At 40.2% G+C, this 20,415-nt stretch overlaps 1 protein-coding gene across 1 annotated transcript in view; it reads right to left on the reverse strand.

Annotated features, from left to right (window-relative positions):
• Positions 1 to 20,415, reverse strand: part of SLC14A2 (solute carrier family 14 member 2) — a 444,882-nt gene that overhangs the window by 416,552 nt on the left and 7,915 nt on the right. The window contains exon 2 of the mRNA XM_049620168.1: positions 18,656 to 18,711. The gene's annotated coding sequence lies outside the window, so the exon portion shown is untranslated. The remainder of the gene's footprint in view (positions 1 to 18,655; positions 18,712 to 20,415) is intronic.

Raw genomic sequence — 20,415 nt, forward strand, 5'->3', positions numbered from 1 at the left:
GTAAGCCAAACTTAGAGTCATGACAAACATATGGCCCCATCACAGCTTAACTTTGCTTCTCTTGAGTCACATAGATTGTCCTTTCTTCATAAATCTTTTTCATGACCACAGATCCTAAAGCAAAACCATGAAACAGGGGAGGTTTGTGTTTGGTTTATTCCAATGCTGCACTTTCATCCATACCAAGACAAAAAGACACCCACTCATCAGGAGCAAAGAACCACATAATCTGTACATCAACAGGTTGGTTTGGGGAGGGGGTAGTTTGCTGTGAACAAGACAGCATCCCAGTAACATGCTTTTGCCAGGCAGGTGAGATTAGATTAGGAGAAAGCTGATCATAGGAGGTCAACTTGTGGAATCTCCTGAAACACACAGGAATCCCTTCCACAACATGGCAGAAAGATGGTCACTCAGGTTCTGTTTGAGCCTCTTGACATACAGGAACTTCCTGCCCCTCCAATATGCAGATTCTGCTGTTGGACCACTCTCCATGTGAGAAAGTTGTTGGAAAGTAGAATGAAACTAAGGGGATCCAACATTTCTTGTGGATTTTTTTAAATTAAAAATGTTTATTTTTTTTATTTTTAGAGAGAGTGTGAGTCGGGGTGGAGGGGTGCAGAGAGAGGGAGAGAGAGAAATCCCGAGCAGGCTCCATGCTGTCAGTGTAGAGCCTGATGTGGGGCTTCATGAGATCATGACTGGGCCCAAATCAAGAATTAGATGCTTAACTGACTGAGCCACCTAGGCACCCTTCTTGTAGTTTCAAAGACAGATGCAAGAAGAAAATGTCTAGCCAAAAATAAAGCATTTTGAGTATTAAAAATCTCATGTAGCCATTTAAGTTGGAGGAAAATTGTGTAGGAAGTCAACCTGCAACCTCTCCTTTCATAGAACCCCTCCTAAACCCACACAGCACTGGTAGCCTCTTCCACATAGCTTGGCACTTGATAATTTTTTAAATTATCTTATCCTTTTGTGGTTTCATGGCTGTGCCTCACAAGTGGGTATACGGCTGCTTAACAGCATCTTCCATGACATCCAGCCTGGAGCTAGCTGACTGTTCTTTAAAGACCTTGGTTACTAAACCAATTAAACAGAACAGATTTTTAAAAGTGACAGCCTAGAATATATTTAAATATAGTCTCCTGATTGGGTCCCAAAGATATTGTCTACAGTGTTAGCTTGGTGGATCTGGGTTTGCCAAATGGGTCTCCAAAGCTGGAATCCAAGTTGGTTGTTTCTTCCACATCTCTAAATGGACACTGAAATGCCAAAGAATTAGAACATGGGTTGAGATGTGTTATTATGATGACCTCATTGATCCTTCCCTTTCTGTACCTGCAGGTTCAGTCCTGGTCCAAGCTCTCAGCATTTTGTGTTTTTTATTATTACATTGGGCTCCTAGTTTAAATCCTTCAGCCTGGTTCTCAAGGTGTTATGTTAGAGGTTTCCAGCTTCACCTGTTGCTTCTTCCCAGAGAAGTTTATGTTTCTTCTTTGGTAACACTCTTGAGACATGTACTCAATTATTTGAAGGATTGTCTTCACTACCACACTATAAAACTCCACATGGGCAGTAGCTGCACCCTGGATATTCACTGGGCAACTCACAACACTTAGATGTTCGATAACTACTTAGTGAATGAAGGACCTAATTCCCCATGTACACCCCACAGCATGACATAACTGAGGTGTGCACCACTCTTCAAACTGGCTCCCCACTCTCCTGCACTGTTATTGGTCATATCATTTGCTATTTCATCTAAATTATAGCCATATTAGGAGAAAATGCCAAAGATGTTGTGAAGACAATGACTTGGACATAATTTGAGTAATGAGAAAACAAAGGTCAGAGTATACTGGCTTGAGATAAGAAAGGATTTTTAGGGTCATGAGCTGAGAAAGGCCTACCATCATCATAAGAATACCAAGATTTTATTATTTCAGTTGTGCCTCTGCATTATACTGCAACCTTGGCCAGATTATTTAGACTCTCTGTACATTTATTGGTTCCTTACTTTGTGATGCTTGGATAGCAATGCCATTCTACTCTATGACATCTATGAGTCTGTGTAGAATAACTGTAAAACACCCTGGGCTTTGGCACTTAATGCCAATACATTTACTTTGTTTTTGTTAAATATTTAATATAACTGCAACCTGGGCTCAAAAATTTTTTTTTCCTGCCGGAGGTATTAACACATAACAATTTATTCCAATAATTTGCACAAATGACATTAGGAATATATTTTCTGGAAAACAACAGATTCTTCAAAATTCTCTTTGAGTCCTCCTTCCCTAGCTCTCTGTGAGGATTGGATTTAGTTCAACATTTCTTAAAAGTCTTTCATATGCCAGGCCCCATAAGGAATAGTTGAGGAAAAGGAGATCTGTCTTCAAGTATCTTGCAACAGGCAAAAGAATGCCTCCCAAAGATATCTACGTCTTTATCCCCGCATCCTGTGGATATGCCACCTTACCTAGCAAAAGGACTTTGTAAATATGATAAAGTTAAAAGCCATGAGATGAGAAGACTTTCCTGGATTAGCCTATCAGGGTGGGTACAATCTAATTACATAGCTGGAGTCCCTTTCCTGATGGTGGTCAGAGAGGGAGGTATGTCTACAGAAAAATGGTTGGAGAGATACCATCATGCTATCTCTGAGGCTGGGAAAAGGAGTCCACAAGCCATGGAATGAAGGTGGCCTTTAGAAGCTAGAAAAAGCAAGAAAATAGATTCAGAGCTTCAAGTATGAAACACAACTGTGCCAACACCCTAATTTTGACCTTTGTTGAACCTCCGACCTGAAAAATTATAAGGTAATAAATCTGTGTTGTTTAAGCCACTAAGTTTGTAGTAACTTTTTATGACAGCAATAGAAAACTAACACAGACCTCATGAAATAACAAAGTAGAAACAAAGGGAGAAACCATGACAATCTAAGGACATCTGGGATAAATTCTGCAAAAGTGAGATAAGTCAGTAACATCGATAATAATGATAATGGTTATAATAATAATGCTTAAATAACAGTGAAGAGCATTTGTGTAATGCTTGAGATATGTTTTATTATTGATACCATTTTATAGATGTGGTAACTGAGGCACAGGGGTATTAACTAACTTGCCCACGTTTATATAGCAAATATATGCAGATCTAGAATTTGAAACCATGTTCACTCCATAGGGTTGAAAGATCTCACCTGGGAACCCAGCAGCAACTTTCTAGATTATGAGAGATTTTGCTGGACCTTGAACTGGTAAGTAGGGTTTTGAGTGAAGAGACTAGTTAGACCACCATGTGGAGGAGTTATGTGAAGAATGGCATGGGGACACCACTATGGTTGGGGGAAGGTGAAGAATGAGTTGGCATCACGTACAGTGCCAGAGGGTGTACTAGGAGATACAGGCTGGAAAAACAGGTTCAAAATAAATCACAAAGCTCTGACCATGGTAGGCACTGGGTTCTAATTTGTAGGTAGATGGGAGCTATAGAAGTTTTCTACATGGAATGAGATGGTAGAACCCATTCAGCTTTTTACCTGATCTACCAAGAAAGCAAGAATTGGAAAGCAGTGAGAAAAGGCATTTATTTCTTTTTCTTTTTTTTTTTTTTAATTTTTTTTAACGTTTTTTTATTTATTTTTGAGACAGAGAGAGACAGAGCATGAAGGGGGGAGGGGCAGAGAGAGAAGGAGACACAGAATCGGAAGCAGGCTCCAGGCTCTGAGCCATCAGCCCAGAGCCCGACGCGGGGCTCGAACTCACGGACCGCGAGATCGTGACCTGGCTGAAGTCGGACGCTTAACCGACTGCGCCACCCAGGCGCCCCTTAAGGCATTTATTTCTTAAAAAGTCTTGTCTATGGGAAAAATCACTGGCTTGAGTCTCAGGAGATCTATACTGATTATTCGCCTCTAAAATTCTGAATTTTTTCTTCAACATTAAACTCCTTAGTTATTCACTTCTGATTTCTAATCCTCCAGAAGGCAGGAACTGGGTTCTATCTGTGTGTATCTCCAGCACCTATTTTAGGGCCCAACTCAGCATAGGGGTTTCTAGAGAAGAAACTGATAAATGAATGAACAGTCAGGTCAAGTAATGCATTCTTGAACTTCTTTTATTGGAGATACATGCCTTGTCTGCTTTCTGGAAAGACTGTAGGCCAATAATGCACAGAGCAGACGCTCAGGAAACATGTGTATGCCAAACCAAACAGTCTTGCTAAAAATTGGAGAGTATCCAGACACCAGATTTCAGCAGTTTCCGTGATTTCTGCCCTGGGAGATGTGGTGACGGTGGTGAGGGGATGTGAGAGCTGGGAAAGGCCAGCCGGCCCACCAGGCCTGCTTTCAGCTTTAGGAACCACTGGAGAGGTAGACTGGGCCACAGGCTCAGGGGCTGCATGACCATGGACCATCACATGACAGGAATGCTGGATACCGAAGGGGTGGGGTCTGAGAAATGCAGCATCCATGGGAGACAGCCTGAACTAGTCTGTATGCACTGGGGTGTCTCTCTGAAGCCTTCCAAAGAATCTGTCAAGGCCCTGAACTCACTGAGTGGTGAATGCCACTGGCTTTCTTATAGAAAAAGGTGAAGGGTGGCATTTTACATCAGAGTACGATGAGAGTCAAAGGCAGCCTGATGCTAGGGAAGAGGGGGTTCTGTGAGGGACACTCTGGACTTTTGAGAAGAGTGTCTCTTCACTCCCACCCCACCCCTCACTGAGAGGATTTGGGGGCCAAAATCAGAGACCCTCATGAAAAAACTCCCTTCCAGGGGCACCTGGGTGGCTTAGTCGGTTAGGCGTCCAACTTCAGCTCAGGTCATGATCTCATGGCTTGTGAGTTCGAGCCCCACCTCCGGCTCTATGCTGGTGGCTCCAAGCCTGAAGCCTGCTTTGGCCTCTGTGGTCTCCCCCCCTCTCTCTTTGCTCCCCAGCACCACTTGCGCTCCCTCTTTCTCTCTCTCTCTCTCTCAAAAATAAATAAAAACATTAAAAAAAATTTTTTTAAACACACAAAAAACCTCCCTTCCATGAGGAACACTAAAAGGCTGTGTCCTGAGGTTATGGCAGTCACTTGGACATGACCTCTGAGTCACTGAGCATCTAAAATAGTCCTAGAGAGTCTGAAAGAACCAAAAACCACAGTAGGCCTCACATGGTAGCAGGAAGGGGAGGGAGAGTGTCCCACATGAAGGTATAGCCAAGACAAGTCTCCCAGAATTCATCCTCAGAGGTGTTGGTAATAGCTCCCCCTCTAGAGAAGTTTCTGACAATTACATTTATTGACAATCATCCCTACTAGAACTGCTGTCATGGTAACTTGACAATAGATTCTTTTTCAATGACCCTAAATATTTTTCCTTCTCTTTTTACTAAAATACAATTCAACTTTAAAGAAAATTTTGTAATAATAATAATAAATCACTCCATATCCTGTCACCCAACACAACCCCTATTGTCAGTGTCTTTTATTTTAATTCCTCTAATCAATGACAGATTTTCTCTTGTCTTATAGAAGGGACATTCCCAATGAGAAGATGAGACATTCTTTATAGAAGAATTTTTCCATTATCTACTTAAAGTGATACAATCTACTTTAAATGGAGCACAAAGGATCTATTCACATATGAACCTAGAACCTTTTTTTCCTACTGTGGAATCTGGCCTGGCCCCAAGCCTTGGGGCAAGTTTTCTGAAATTTAGCAAATTGAAGTAATTAACACATGCATCTTGTTAAAGTAGGAGCAAGAGAATGTGGCTGACAGAAGCATGGAAACAATAGTGCATACCCATGAAGATGAAGTCTGGCTTTCAGGACTGGCACTTACATTTCACTGTAGTCTGAGCCTCGGATGGCTTTCCATTATGCTCCCACTGTTCTTGGCACAAACCAGATCCAGATAGACCAGCCTCCCATCTTCATGCCTGCACCCTTCCTCTCTGGCATCTTCCCTTTCTCTCTGACCATCCAGTGCACAGGTCACAGCTGCAAAAAGCCATTCTTGCCCTTCCAATATGGAGATTGGAAAGGCAAATGTGCTTTCCTCAGACTTCCTTCCAGCTAGGGGAGGCCTTGTGACCCCTTTATCGTCAATGAGACATAAGAAGTTGCTTTTGTTGGAGACAAGTTGTCCTGAAAAGCATTTTTCTTACCTGCTGGAAGGAAACAGGCTGGCACCAACCTTTCTCCTTTCCATCTTTCTGCCTTGAATACAGATGTTAAGTCTAGAGGTGCATGGCCTTCTTGTGACAAGAAAGTGATGGCACCTGAGGGCAAGGGCAAGGGAACAATCTCCCTCCAATTGAGCTGTTGACTGTGTACTGGCAGCTGCCCACCTCCTGAGTCTTACTAAGAAAGAAAAATCGACTCCCCCATTTATTTAAGTTGCTGTGAATCAGGTTTTTTATTACTTGCAATCAAAAGTATTTTTAACTGATGTAACCACCCTCATTAGCCTCCCCTAAGCAATCCAACCTGAGAGGCTATGTATACAATGGTTACAAATTTGGATTTTGGAACCAACCTTAATTTTAAATCCTGGAGCTATCACTGACTAACCAAATAACCTCGACCCAGTTTCCTAATTGCCAGAAGCTTCATTTACTTGTCTATAATATGGGAATCACAGTGGTGTGTGCTTCATATAAATGCTGAATGAGATAATGCACATAAAATATTAAAACAATGACTGTCAGATAAGTGTCAAATAACCCTGGTTTTCCTAGCAGAAGTGCTACCATCATCCCTCAGCACCCATTGAAGACTGAGATTTCTAAACTCTTCCTGTGTCCTGCAGCTGGCTCACTTCTCCCCTTCACAGTGCCCCATATTGGACTCTGCACTGAGAAGAGAGAATCCAGAGTAGGTACTCCACCCATTTGCCCAGACTTGCCCCTCGTGGACCTCCACTTGGAGCCTAAGTTGGACCTGGATGTGATTAGCTCTCACAGTTTCTGTTTGGCTCCTAAAACTGATTTGGGGCCTCATTCTACTTACCCTTCAGTTTCCTTGAAGGAGGAACTTAGAGCAGAAAGAGGGAAGGAAGAGAGTTATGACTCCATTTTCCATTCCCCTGCTTCCAAGTGGCCCCAGACGCTCTGGCTGTTGCCATGGCAGTGGACTCTGAGACACCACCACGGCAGCCACTTGGTCTCCCTGGCACTTCAAGGATGGGAAAAATAAATCATTCAAAGAGTCCCTTTCCCCCTTGGGAACTGGGGATTATGCTGAAACTTTATTATTACTTTAAATAAATAAATTACTCCCTTGAGGCCAGATGAAAACTTGCTCTTATTAAATTTTTTGAAGAAGGAAAGCAATTGGAGAATAAAATCAAAGGTGACCAAATGGATTGAAGTGGCTCCTCAGAAGCTGACATAATAGCAATTTGTATTTATATTATGCTTCTCATCAAAGGAGCATTTCACAAAGGCCCCGTTTCCCCAGAGTTGCCCCATGGAGCTCGACTCCAACACAGAAGAGCCCAAAGTCTTGGGGGTCTGCCAGTCTCCAAAGCTCAGCCTCAGGCTCTGACCACAGTGGATGACCTCCCGTCTCGACCTCAGGGCCAGCTTAGTTTCAGAGCCCTTATGGAAACTTCGAGAAGGCATCTATGTCCCTACTGGACAGTGGGAAAGAGAATGGCTGCCTCCCATGGAAGAACTTCTAGTGAAGACAGGTCATGAAAGTCTAATCAGGGGATGGTTGATCTCTCTCTCTCTCTCTCTCTTTCCCTCATACACACACACACACACACACACACACACACACACACACTGAAAACTTCTGGAAATTAGAGCCATATCCGAGATTAAGTTTCCTCCCTGACTGTCAATTAGCAAAGACCAGGACTTTTTATTGTGTTTGGTTTTCTCCAAGTGTTTCAGGCATGCAAGCAAGTGATAAAAGACTTTTTCTTTTCTTATAGTCTAGATGAGAGACAAGACACCTACATACGTATATAAAGTAAAGCGTCTATCAAAGGAATGTCTTTTATTTGTTTCCACAGTTAGGGGTTAAGTGTCCTTCAATGAAATAACTGCACAGGTGAATTGATGAAGAAAGAGGGGGGATCAATGTGATGGTAAGTGAAAGTTTCCAGGTAGGAATGATCACTCTCCCTGCGGAGTTAGACATGCTTTCACTCCTCAATCACAAAAGCAATTTAAAAACTACAGCTACCATTTATTGAAAGCTTTTTTTTTTTTTTGGCATTGTTGTAGAATTCAATATGTTTTAAAAAATTTTTTCACCATAATCATTCTCATAGTACCACTTTACAGATGAGGAGAAAGGAGTTGTGACTTGTCCATGGACTTGGTAAGGCTGGGTTGGGGGCCCAGCTCTACCTGGCTCCAAACCCATGCTCCTCCTCAGTGCCTCCTGTCTCCCTCCAACCACAGTCTTGCCTCATCTTCCCACCACAATGTCCACATCCATACTTGTTCCATGGAAACTTCACACTTGGAATACCTTCTTCCTATTTTATCTAGCAAAATTCTGTATTTTCTTTTCAGCCCAACCCTACCTCCAAAGCTTCCAGGATCCAGGCTATGTCTCAGCATAGCCACCAAGCAAATAATCCATCAAGCAGAGCAGAGAAGGGATCCCACATTGATTAATGTGTAATGGCAAGCGACTCCTACCACCTGTAGCCAGACTGTTTCCCATCCTGAACTTCTATCCTTTGTGACCTCACATGCACAGGGATGGTGAGCTCCTTACAGTCAGAGGCCAGGGTCTAAGTCCCAGCTCCATCAGTGACCACCTCTGATCTTAGGCAGGCCACTAAACATCTCTAAGAATTATTATCCTCATTTGGAAATGGAGAAAATAATATAGAACCCACTTCTTAGGGCTACTAGGAGGATTAAATGAAATATTAACTATTAAAGACTTGGCACTACTTGGAGCACAGTCATGTTGGCCATGATTATTGGCAATTAGTGTGTTGGTAGAAATGGCAACCCTATATGCTCCTCATACAGTATTAGCTTTGGTGAATTGGCTGAGGCTCCGAGTGGCACTGAGAGGGAAGTAAAGGCTTTTCAGTGACAGCAGCGGAGTGTCATTGATGAGTGCTGGGACATACATATGCACTGTTTAAGCCCCATAAATGGTGGCTTCCCATGAATAGGACCAACTCCTAGGGAGACTGATCCCCAGCAGGTGACATAAGAAGTGTCAAACAATAGGATAAAAATGGTTTGGAATATTTAAAAGACATGGTGTGCAGTGATATTCAGAAGGGCAGTTGGACTTCTGCAGGCCTAAGTGTCTCTATCTGGGAAAACACTTTCCCACTTCCTCTTTCTTGTTCACACCACCCTTAGCTCATGCCCAACCCCCACATCCATGCCCTCACTCCTTGCCTTTGTCTATGTTAATCACAACTATCCTTACATCTCAGTTGAAATCTCATTGTGCCACAAAGCTTATCTTACCGCTGCAGTCCAAATGTCCCTCTCCTTTCCCTGAGCCCTTAAATCAGAACTGTCTGTATCTCTCACATGTCAGTTTCAGTATGGTGACCTTGCACTAATATTCCATTGTTCACATTTAAGCCTTGATGATTAGTCTGCAGTTCTTCATGGACAGGACCCATGCCAAATAAAGATCTTTGCATTCCAAAACCAAGGTCACTACAGAGGCCAGATGGGGCTGATAACAAGTTTTCAAGCTACATACTTGTTGGACAGAAAGATAAGTAGCAACTAACTGGCCTGGCAGGTCTTGAAAGTTCATAAGACAAATGCTTTCATTTGAAATAAATAAACTGAGAACCAAAGAGGGGATGTTCCTAGATCAGATTCACAGTTAATGTCAGAGCCCAGGCTAGTGTTTTTCTACTTGGGCTATGGGAAGCGTTAAGGTTTATAAGAGAGAACCCAAACGAAATTATGCTTCCCACCCTCTCCCCTTTCCCTTTTATACCTTTATCTTAATGGAAGTTCTGAGTTTTGTTGTTTAATCAGAAACACAGTCAAAAATATATGTTCACTTTGGGTCCACTGTGGGCCTTCCAAACTTTGCTATTTTGAAAACATGGACTCTCTAGCCTCAACTTCTACATTCTACTCTACCCTGTTGAAATACCTACAGTCCCCACAAAGCTCCCGCACCAGTCTTTGCACATCTTTTCCATGACTCACTCCACTTGGCTAGCCTTCTCCCCACTTAGGACTTATTTTTAAGTCCTATGTGAAGTCTTCACCAACCCTCCCAAGACTGGGGTATTCTCACCAAGTGCTGCCCTAGTTCTTTGGGAGAATTCCTCCTCCCCATCTTGTTCATTCCTGAAATATGCTCCAGATGAGGGCTGCCATCTTTTTTTTTTTTAATTTTTTTTAATGTTTTATTTATTTTTGAGACAGAGAGAGACAGAGCATGAATGGGGGAGGGTCAGGGAGAGAGGGAGACACAGAATCTGAAGCAGGCTCCAGGCTCTGAGCTGTCAGCACAGAGCCTGACGCGGGGCTCGAACTCACAGACCATGAGATCATGACCTGAGCCGAAGTCAGACGCTTAACCAACTGAGACACCCAGGCACCCCGAGGGCTGCCATCTTGATAAGACCCTGCCACCCTGGTATCAGTGACTGGCCAGGCAGCAGGCACCCATTGAACCTGGACCAAAGTATCTCACTGCTGTGGCCACATTGATTGGTTCACAGAAGACTCCATGATGTAAGATAAGCCAATTAGAGGCTTCCTCCAGAATGCTTCAAGCTTAAACTGATAGGAGGGCACTTATTTTCCTCTCTAATAATGCACTAAAGATGAGAGGTCGGAGGGTCTGGAAGCCATGGTTCCCTCTTACTGGAGAAGTCATTCTGAAATGATGAAGCCTACTGAGAGAGAAGAGCAAAGACAACACTTAGAAGAAGAGAATCTTGGCCATGTTTGATTCCTTATTTTCCCAGTGCAGCTCTCATCCTGCCAGTTAGATGGTTTGATAAAACAACCATATTAGAAAGCTGAATTGTACCTCCTCCCAAATTCATACAATGAATCCCTAACCCCTAGTACCTCCAGTGAAGGTGGCCACTCAACTAAGATCAGGTGGCTTGGTTTAAACACAATTGGGTGAAAACTCTTCCTAGGGCATTTTTCCAACTTCCAAACCAGCTATTTGCTTACTCCCAGGAAGGGTTTTTTCCTAGCTCTAATAAGAATGACTTTACCTGGTCAAGTTCAAAATTGCTCTTTTATTTCATCTAATAATATCTGAATTCTAGGTTGGACCACCATTCGTTCACCAAGTATCTACTGCATGCCTACTAGTTATCAGAAAACAGAGAAGCCTGACCACACAGTAGCTTAGGCTGCTATAGAACATCTATCATTGAACTTAGATTCAATGTCCTAACCTTCTACAAGCGTCAGCCTTGGGGACTACTTCTTAAATCTTCAAAAGCTTTACAGTCTATTTATTCTCGATTGTGTTTTTTGGTTGTTTTGCCTGCTATAATCCTCATGTACTGCTGCCTGCTCACTCCATTCCATTGCAGGGGTGCTCTTTCTCCTAAAATAAAGTTTCTGAACATATTTTCCTGCCTCCCCATACATCAATAAACCCCTTGCTTGTTTAAAAGTAAACTAAAGTGTTTACTCAGAAAAATTCAGCAAACAGGTTAAAAATAAACAATGAGAAATTTATTAAGCTATAAAAAAGTCTTCAGTAACTGGTATTTGAGGTTTTCAGAGGTGTGAAAACAGAAAACTTATTTTTTTAAGTTCCCTTTGCTCTTTCAAATGCATCTCTCCCCCACAAGTCTCACGTAGCTCTCTTAATATTTCATTCATGGCTTTGATAATCTCCTTCCACCTTTCACCTCCTCTTTTCCTCACTATATTGTACCACTTGTGAAAACTATGGCTAAAAATCAGTTCTTTGTGGTGAACATGCTTCTAACAAATAATTGCCTTTACTTGTTTCTTGTTTCACTTACTGAAAGACTACAGAAAAAACTTGACTTAAACAGCCTTTTATTTAAATAAAATTTTACACACTTATTCATCTAAACAGCACTGCTATGTCTTCCACAAAAATGCAGACAAAAAAATATTAAAATTATTTACCGCATCTATCTTTCAATATTCTATATGTGGACACAAGATAAATTCTTGTGTTGAGGTAAAGGTTTTAAAAATAAACAACAAATAAATTCTCTGACTATAAGTGTCTTTGTCCTAATTATGGGAAAATAGAGAAGAATTCAGTTGTCTGTGGGTCACGATCCAGTCTACTCAATGCTCTAAAAGAATCTACTTTTCTGCTTTCTCAGATGTTCTCAGTCTTATCTTCTCAAAAATTTTACCTTATTTTAATGCAGAGTATTTTTAAGTGTTACAAAAATAACAACTAAAAAATGATTCTGAATTCAGATGTGCTTGTAAAATGCTAGATAGAATAACTTAAGTTTTGTGGGTTTTTTTTGTTTTTGTTTTTTGGTTTTTTGTTTTTTGTTTTTTTAAAGCAGCAAGACTCCTCAGATTTTAAAATACTTGCATACCATGAGGACCCACAAGGGGTGCCATTGGAAGCAACACTTACAAATTTATTTGACCTCCCATACCCACTTTGTGCAAAAAAATCTTTTAGGATTAGTGGTCTAGGGAGTAATGGTATGATGTCTCTAATCATTTCAAGTGACTTAGAGAAGGAAGAAATCTTAAAGGCCTAACACAAAAACATTTTTATTTTCTTTTAAAAATTCTAGCTACTACTCTACTTGACTTTAAAACTGCTACTAATTGCCTTAGAGGAAGTGTTGATTTGGGTAGTACCATATGGCATATTCTTTTTTAAAAGGGCTGTATTTAAACCCTTTAATCAAATAATCAAATATTTCATAATAGAGAGAAAATCAAGTCACCAAAAATAATCATTGGAAAGTAATGAACATTTTACCTTCACCACAAATTTGAGATGATGGATACACAAAATGTGGTCTATCCACCCAGTGGAATAGTATTCAGGCTGAAAACAGAAGGAAATTCTGACATATGCTACAACACGGATGAACCTGGAACACATTATGCAAAATGAAATAAGCCAGACACAAAAAGACAAATGTTATATGATTCTACTTATATGATATGCCTAGAAGAAGCAAATTCATAGACATATAAAATAGGAATGGTGGTTGCTAGGGGTTGCAGGGAGGGAGGAAATGGGAAATTATTGTCTAATAAGTAGGGAGTTGCAATTTGGGAAGAAGAAACAATTCTGGAGATGGATGGCGGTGATGACTGCACAACAATGTGAATGCACTTAAAACCACTTAACTATGCACTTAAAGATGGCTAAAATGGTAAATTTCATGTTATGTATATTTTACAATAAAAAAAATAACAGTTTGAGGTGATCAGCATATGGTAATCCCACAATAAAGAAGGGTGGGATATCAAGAAGAGAAAGGAGAACCTGAGCAATTTGGTATTTGAAGAATATTTAGGGGCACCTGGGTGGCTCAGATGGTTAAAGTGTCCGACTCTTGATTTCGGCTCAGGTCATGATCTCACGGTTCATGGGTTCAAGCCCTGCATTGGGTTCTGCACTGACAGTGCAGAACCTGCTTGGGATTGTCTCTCTCCCTCTCTCAAAATAAATAAATAAACTTAAAAGAAAAAGAATATTTAAAGTAAATCTCTATTCAGATTTTTCAAAATACATTTTCCTTTAATAGAGTGGGTAAAGTAACATAGCAATTTTGAAGTAGAGAACTAAGGGCAAAAATATTTAAAGTCCTCAGTTCCCGGGGCGCCTGGGTGGCTCAGTCATTTAAGTGTCCAACTTTGGCTCATGTCATCATCTCACAGTTCGTGGGTTTGAGCCCTCAGTCAGGCTCTGTGCTGACAGCTCAGAGCCTGGAGCCTGCTTCAGATTCTGTGTCTCCCTCTCTCTCTCTGCCCCTCCCCCACTTGCCCTCTGTGTCTCTCTCTCTCAAAAATAAATAAACATTAATTTTTTTAAGATTAAAAAAATAAAAAGTCCTAAGTTCTTAATATGTTAAATTTTGCATATATATGAGACCCTAATGTATAGAAGCAGAGGCCTAAGTAATATCATAGATAGAAGCACAAGAAGTTTTTAACCTTGTTCTCAAATAATTTATAATCACACCGTAAGACTCACCCATGAGTAAACTGGAGTCAAGATACTCTGTGCTGATACATGTGTATGAGTTATAAATACAGAACTCCAGGCAACAAGTTTGATCGAGGACCCATTTCCTGTTCTTCACACCTACCCTAATTCTCCTGGCACCAACATTCAGATCCAGCTCCACTGCCTTTGAGAAGCGATTGGTCAATGTTCTAAGCCACTGAGGTTTACCTTTTTAAATCCTGTAATCACACTCTTCCTGTAACCATTCAGAGGCTATCCCTTTTCTCTCAATGGTTTTAGGTAGACACTGCAACATGGTTAATATATATTTTTATGCATTTTCATGTGTTTTCCCTATTTGGTTAAGATATCCATTGCTTTGGGGATGATTAAAATAGTTAAAATAGGAATGAAAGGAAAAAGAGGAAAATGGGTGCTTTTTGTCCATAGTGCAAGAAGGTTTTAAAAGCAAGATATGGTCTAGAGAGAAGGATTTTCTAAATTCCCAAAGTTCCCCTTTGCAGATTAGAAGCTAAACCCAGCAAACTCCATGGTAGAATTTTACCCTCACATTGCAAAGAATAGAGACAATAGGGAGTTTTCTACAGATAAGACGAGAAGAAAGCATTTGCAGGCAAGAAAGAAGATAATTTTGTGTGGATACCACAGGATAAGAGTATTGTCAAGTTCTCTGAGAATCAAAGGCCTGGACTTTCTTGGGTCTTGACCAAAGGTGGGAAGTTAGTTCACTGAAACATTAGACTCTAGAGACTGAGGCCTTCTAGAACATCCAGGTTGCTGCTTTGCCCCTCTGCACCCAAGATGGCTAGGGAAAATCTTAAAGTCTGAGAGGGAAAGCTCTGATTTCACATTTCATGAGCAAAGCTTGAGTTCCCATATGCTTCCATGGGAGGGAGGAACAGACACAGAGTTACTGAGACCTTGTAACACTGGATTCGATGAGAAGGATTAAAAAAAAAAGGATTAGACGAAAAGGATAAAAACCTCTCCAACACATATATATTTGATGATTATATATTTTGATGGTGTGAGCAACAGCATAATACCCACAAAAAACAGATGAGATTCTCCATGTGGGAAGCTACCAGCACAAAGTGCTCAGGGACCAGACCAACCTCACTCTGGTGAAGGTAGGGAGAACTGTATATAAGAAAGGCCACCTCACCCCCCACCCCAGAGGGTGTGTCAGCTTTCCCTGCAAGCATCTCACCATCTTGGGAGGGGATACAGAGGTGCTTCTTGTGAAAAGAGAAATATTCCTGACAGAGCATTTATATAGTTCAAATTCACAGAATATTTGTCTAAATTACTCCCAATTATACCTAAGAAACTATTCTAAAATGAAAAAGACTGAAACACCTTTAATTGGAAATTTTAAATCCCTCCTATCACTATGGGTAGAACTGAGGAAAACAGGTATAGAAAAGAAATATATTCTTTTAGGGGCGCCTGGGTGACTCAGTCCATTGAGCGTCCAACTCTTGATCTGGGCTCAGGTCACAATCTCACAGTTTGTGTGTTCCAGCTCTGCTCTGACAACACGGAGCCTGCTTGAGATTCTGTCTCTCCTTCTCTCTGCCCCTTCCCTGCTTGCACACTCTCTCTCAAAATACATAAATAAACTTAAAAAAAGAAATGCATTCTTTTATTTTTTGACCCATTTAGAGTATGTAAATGCTAATCCCTTTTCACATGTTTAACACAACAAGTAGACTGCAGTCTCCCAGAGATCTGTGCAATGCTTTATGCTATATACACAATAGGTGCCTCTAAAATGTACTATATGAAGAAAAGAAAGAAAAAAATATGGATTTCACTTCTTCCCTGCCTCTCACTCCACCAAAGTCAAGATAAATTATAAAACAGAGAGATTTAAAAAAAATAGCATAAGAAAAATCACAGAGAGAGTTCTGGAAAAAGAACTGGCATTCAGAAAGTCACAGGGTTTAGTCCTTGGAATATTAATACTGCTGGCCACAGACAGTCCTCCTGCCAAGGTTTCTGTCAATAAGCTGAGGTAAATATCTATCTGGACCAGTAAAGTCCCACAAAAGTAATAAGCAAAGTTTTCAATCCTCAAAAATATTTGAACATCTCTCTCTCTTACAGAGAAAAAAACCCTGGAACTTCTCATAAATGGATATTTCCCTTGGGGAACTAATATCCTCTCCAGGGTCAAACCTGCATTCTCCTGAAGATTCAGTGAGGCAACATTCACAGGAAAGTCAGTTATTTTTTTCTTTCTTATTCTCTTACCTTAAAATTCACTTTGCTTTAAGAAGTCACTGAATATACATTCTTCTAATTGGAGCTTTCACTAGGAGAGAAACTAGGGCAAATTTTAGACAGAGCAAAGACAATCTTAAAAGTTGGCAACCAGGCCAGGGAAGTCTTAATGAGAAAGTTAACAGACTAGCTGGCTTTTTGTTGGTGTGCATGATGAGGTGTGCAAAGCTATTAACAACAGAACTCTGCAAAAAGCAGTGTGGAAAGCAGGTGAATATTGATTCTCTGTCTGAAGCTCATAAATAATTAAAGAGGCAATTGTAGTTTAAAGAAACAGGCACTACTTTTTTTTTTTATATAACCTGGCATAGTGGTATTCAGAAACTCCCTGTATTCAGTATCCCATAAAAAATATCCTTCTTATCCTTTAAGAAACCACTCAAATTTCATCTCATTCATAAAGCCTTTCCTGACCCGTCATCCAGCCATCACCAACCATTCCCTTCTCTGAACTCAAAGAGCATTTATTGCCCCCAGCACTCAGTGGGCATAAGCTGTTAGGTATCTTTTTTTTTTTTTTTTTTTAAATCCTCCAGGGTAGGGATCGCATTAAATTCCTCTTATTATCCCTAGTATCTAGCCTGGAGCCTGATTCACAGCCCATAAGAGTTCAATAAATGTTTGTTGTTAATGATGATATGTTGTAGATGCATCTGAAACATAATCTGGATAAACACAATACAGGAAAAGTGCAAATCATCATCTAACGAACATGCAAGCCAAGAAATCAATACAAGAGAGCTGTCTGAACTCCAAGTGAAAGACAAAGTAATGCCCTTCTCCCTGGCCCAACATCCAACATGGTGATGGATTGTGCTACATAAAATTATCGATAAAGACCAATGTAGTCACAATGATTTCTAAACAGTAGCAAGAAATATTAGATACAAAATGTAACATTACAACAAAGGCAGCAGAACTGAGAGGCAATATATGGGAGAAACAGACAGATTTGGTTGATGAAGAACTTCTTTACAAATAAGTAACTTGGAATATAATGAAAGCATGGCATTTTCATTTCCTCCTTCTCTATCTTCCCAGCCCAGAGACTGAGATGCTGATTTCTTACAAGATACTTCGAATGAGTGTCACTTGCCCCTCAAACAAAGGAGCAGGAAGGCAAACTTGGGCATTCAACCTTTGCCAAAACAAACTCAACCCTTTAAATGAGTTATGGTCTTACAATATGAGTCAGGTTGCGTACATTCATACAATCCTCATTCACATATACAGAGAGTAAAACAATCTACTTACCTCTTGTCTGAATTCCTATCTCCTTCCACAAGGTTTGGCTTATTAACTTAGTAACAGAAAGTATGGGCCAAATATGTTCCAGCAGTGAAACTCATCTTGCCTTTCCCTGTCACTCTTTATTCTTTTTCTATTTACACCCTTTCTTTTATCCTGATGGTAGGGGACTCTTAGGGAGAAGGCTCTCTACCACTGTTATTGAATATGTAGGTAACATATTCAGTGCCCACATTGGTCTAACTGATATGAAGCTGTGAAAAGATTAATCAGGCAAACCCAAATGTCGTTGGTCCCTGGGCAAAGATCTGGAGCAATATGGGAGGAAGGGAAGACGAAGTGGGGGCCACAGGTTGAAATTCTCCCCTAGACTGCGTATGCTTTGTTGCTATATGGACAACTGGAACAAGGATAATTAACTTAACTGATCAATTCAACAGAACATTGATAATGATTTGACTGTTTCAATAGGATTTACTAGTTTCTCTGGCTTAATTAACCTACCAAGAAGATTTGAATGAGTGCATTTACTCTTCACCTCATCCACTACCATGTTTATGAGTCACCTTTAAAATTCTGAAGGGGTCAAGGAACTTGAAAAATTAATTGTCTATATAGATACAGCTCTGGCCTGGTTTTTCTTCACTATTATTAATCATTTTCGTGCGTTGAATACACTAGCTAAAAGAAATGAGGATTGAATTCCATGGGTTAATCTATGTGTAGCAATAACAATTTCTATAGCCAACTTGGCTTCCTTCACAGCCAAAGGAAGACCAAAACCATCTCATTTCTTTGAAATAATTTGCCTGTGGTATCTCTTTGTGAGTCAAAGTTCTTATTGAAATAAAGAAAGAACTATACATATATAAAGTATTCCTATATTTAGTGAATACAGGAAGCTTCCATTATAAGATATAGAATTTTCCTTCTAGAGCCTAAAGACATGGCCTTAGAAGTGTTTCATGTACTCACGGTCATTCATGTCCTGTTGGCACAGTAGATTGAGGTGCTCCAAGCCTTTTCTTTGTCTGTAGATAGAGGTGGAAATATTTCAGTGGGATGTACTCATGTCCAGAAACACCCAGGAAGAAAACTGGAAAGAGTCTAAACAGAATACAGAGTTCATTTAGGATGGTTATTTTTTTAGAATGATGGAGGCAGCCTGCAAAATGGTGAGTTGGAGCAATGGTTGCAGCCAGCACAAGGAGGCACTGTGGGGCAGAAAGTGGGATTCCCCACTAGATGGCGCTAGGATACATCTGTGGCACCCATGGGTATTGCTACCAAGGCAGAGCAGAGGGACGGGATCAGCTTTCACTCCTTTGTAAGCAAGGCTCTATAGAGTGCTGTATGGATTAAAGTGAGTTTATGTGGGTATTTCATACCTCCTTAGGTTTGATCTTAAATTGAAGATATACCCGGGATGGCACATGTATATGTTCTTATGAGTAGGATTCCACATGTGGGTATGAATATGGGTGTGTATGAACACACATATACAAAGAAAAATATTAGCTTATATAGACAGATATGGGTTGATATGAGTATAGATACGGATGGAGGGACGTTATTACAACAAATAGAAATCTGGATGGAGAAAGAGGACTAGTTTCTGTTGAATGTGTACAGTCTGCCAGGACTGTATATTTTCTCATTGAAATGTGACAATAGCTGTGAAAATTGGCTATTATTACCTCCATGTTTACCATAAAGAGGATATTTCATGAACTTCATACAGATTAAGAAACTTGCTCAAGGTTACAGAGTTGAAAAACTGCAGGGCTTGGATTAAAATCTAGGTCTGTTTAGCTCCAAAACTTTAACACAGTCTTCAAAACCATAATACAGTCATGCTTCACATCACATAGACTTGCAATAGATTTTTGCAATGTGCAAATTAATTCCATACCATAATTGTGGTATGTTTGCACAAACAATACAGACATGTGCATTATACAAAATTAAAATAATATATATGCAAAAGCTTGATCTATGTTGGATTGCAAATATATATATAAATACCACATTCCACTTTCCCCCTTTTTACCCCAAGATAATTATTGAAGAACCTCATCATAGAACTATACATAAGAATGAATTCTAATATGTGACCCAATTAAAATGAGTCATTTAAAAGAATAGTAAGCTTATTTTAAAATGGATATATCAAATCCACATGCATACATAATTGAATACATTCACTACTTGCCCCAAAATACATTAGCATTAAGGTGAAACTATGAATTCCATTAATATTGCCTCTTTATGTTGTAGGAAAAGCCATTTCCATTGAGGTGGTTGGAACACCTTAATTCAACCCACTCCACTAGGGTCTATTGTCATTGAAGACTGTGTAGCCTTTGGGCACAAGCCTTTCAATCTTTTTTTCTTCTCCAGAAAGTGTGTTGTTCTGTAAATTACGTTTTTGTGACGCAGATTAAAGAAGATTAAAGAAGATACTGCATAATGAGCATTTAGCACAATGTTTGGCAAAAAAAAAAAAAAAGTTAAAAGTCAACAATGGTGAGTATGATGACTGTAAGGAGAAAGAAAAGGAAGCAGAGGAGGGAGTGCTGAAGGAAGGGAAGACTAAGGAGGAGAAGAGAAAATGTAAGAAGAAAGAAGCAGACAAAGGGAAAAGAAAGAAGGTAGAATTATAGCGAGATATAGGATCAAAGTGACAATTTCCAGCCCTTGCCTTCTCAGTGTCAGAGCTTCTCCCAGAGATACAA

Source organism: Panthera uncia (genome assembly GCF_023721935.1).
Source record: "Panthera uncia isolate 11264 chromosome D3 unlocalized genomic scaffold, Puncia_PCG_1.0 HiC_scaffold_8, whole genome shotgun sequence".
Lineage (NCBI taxonomy): Eukaryota > Metazoa > Chordata > Mammalia > Carnivora > Felidae > Panthera > Panthera uncia.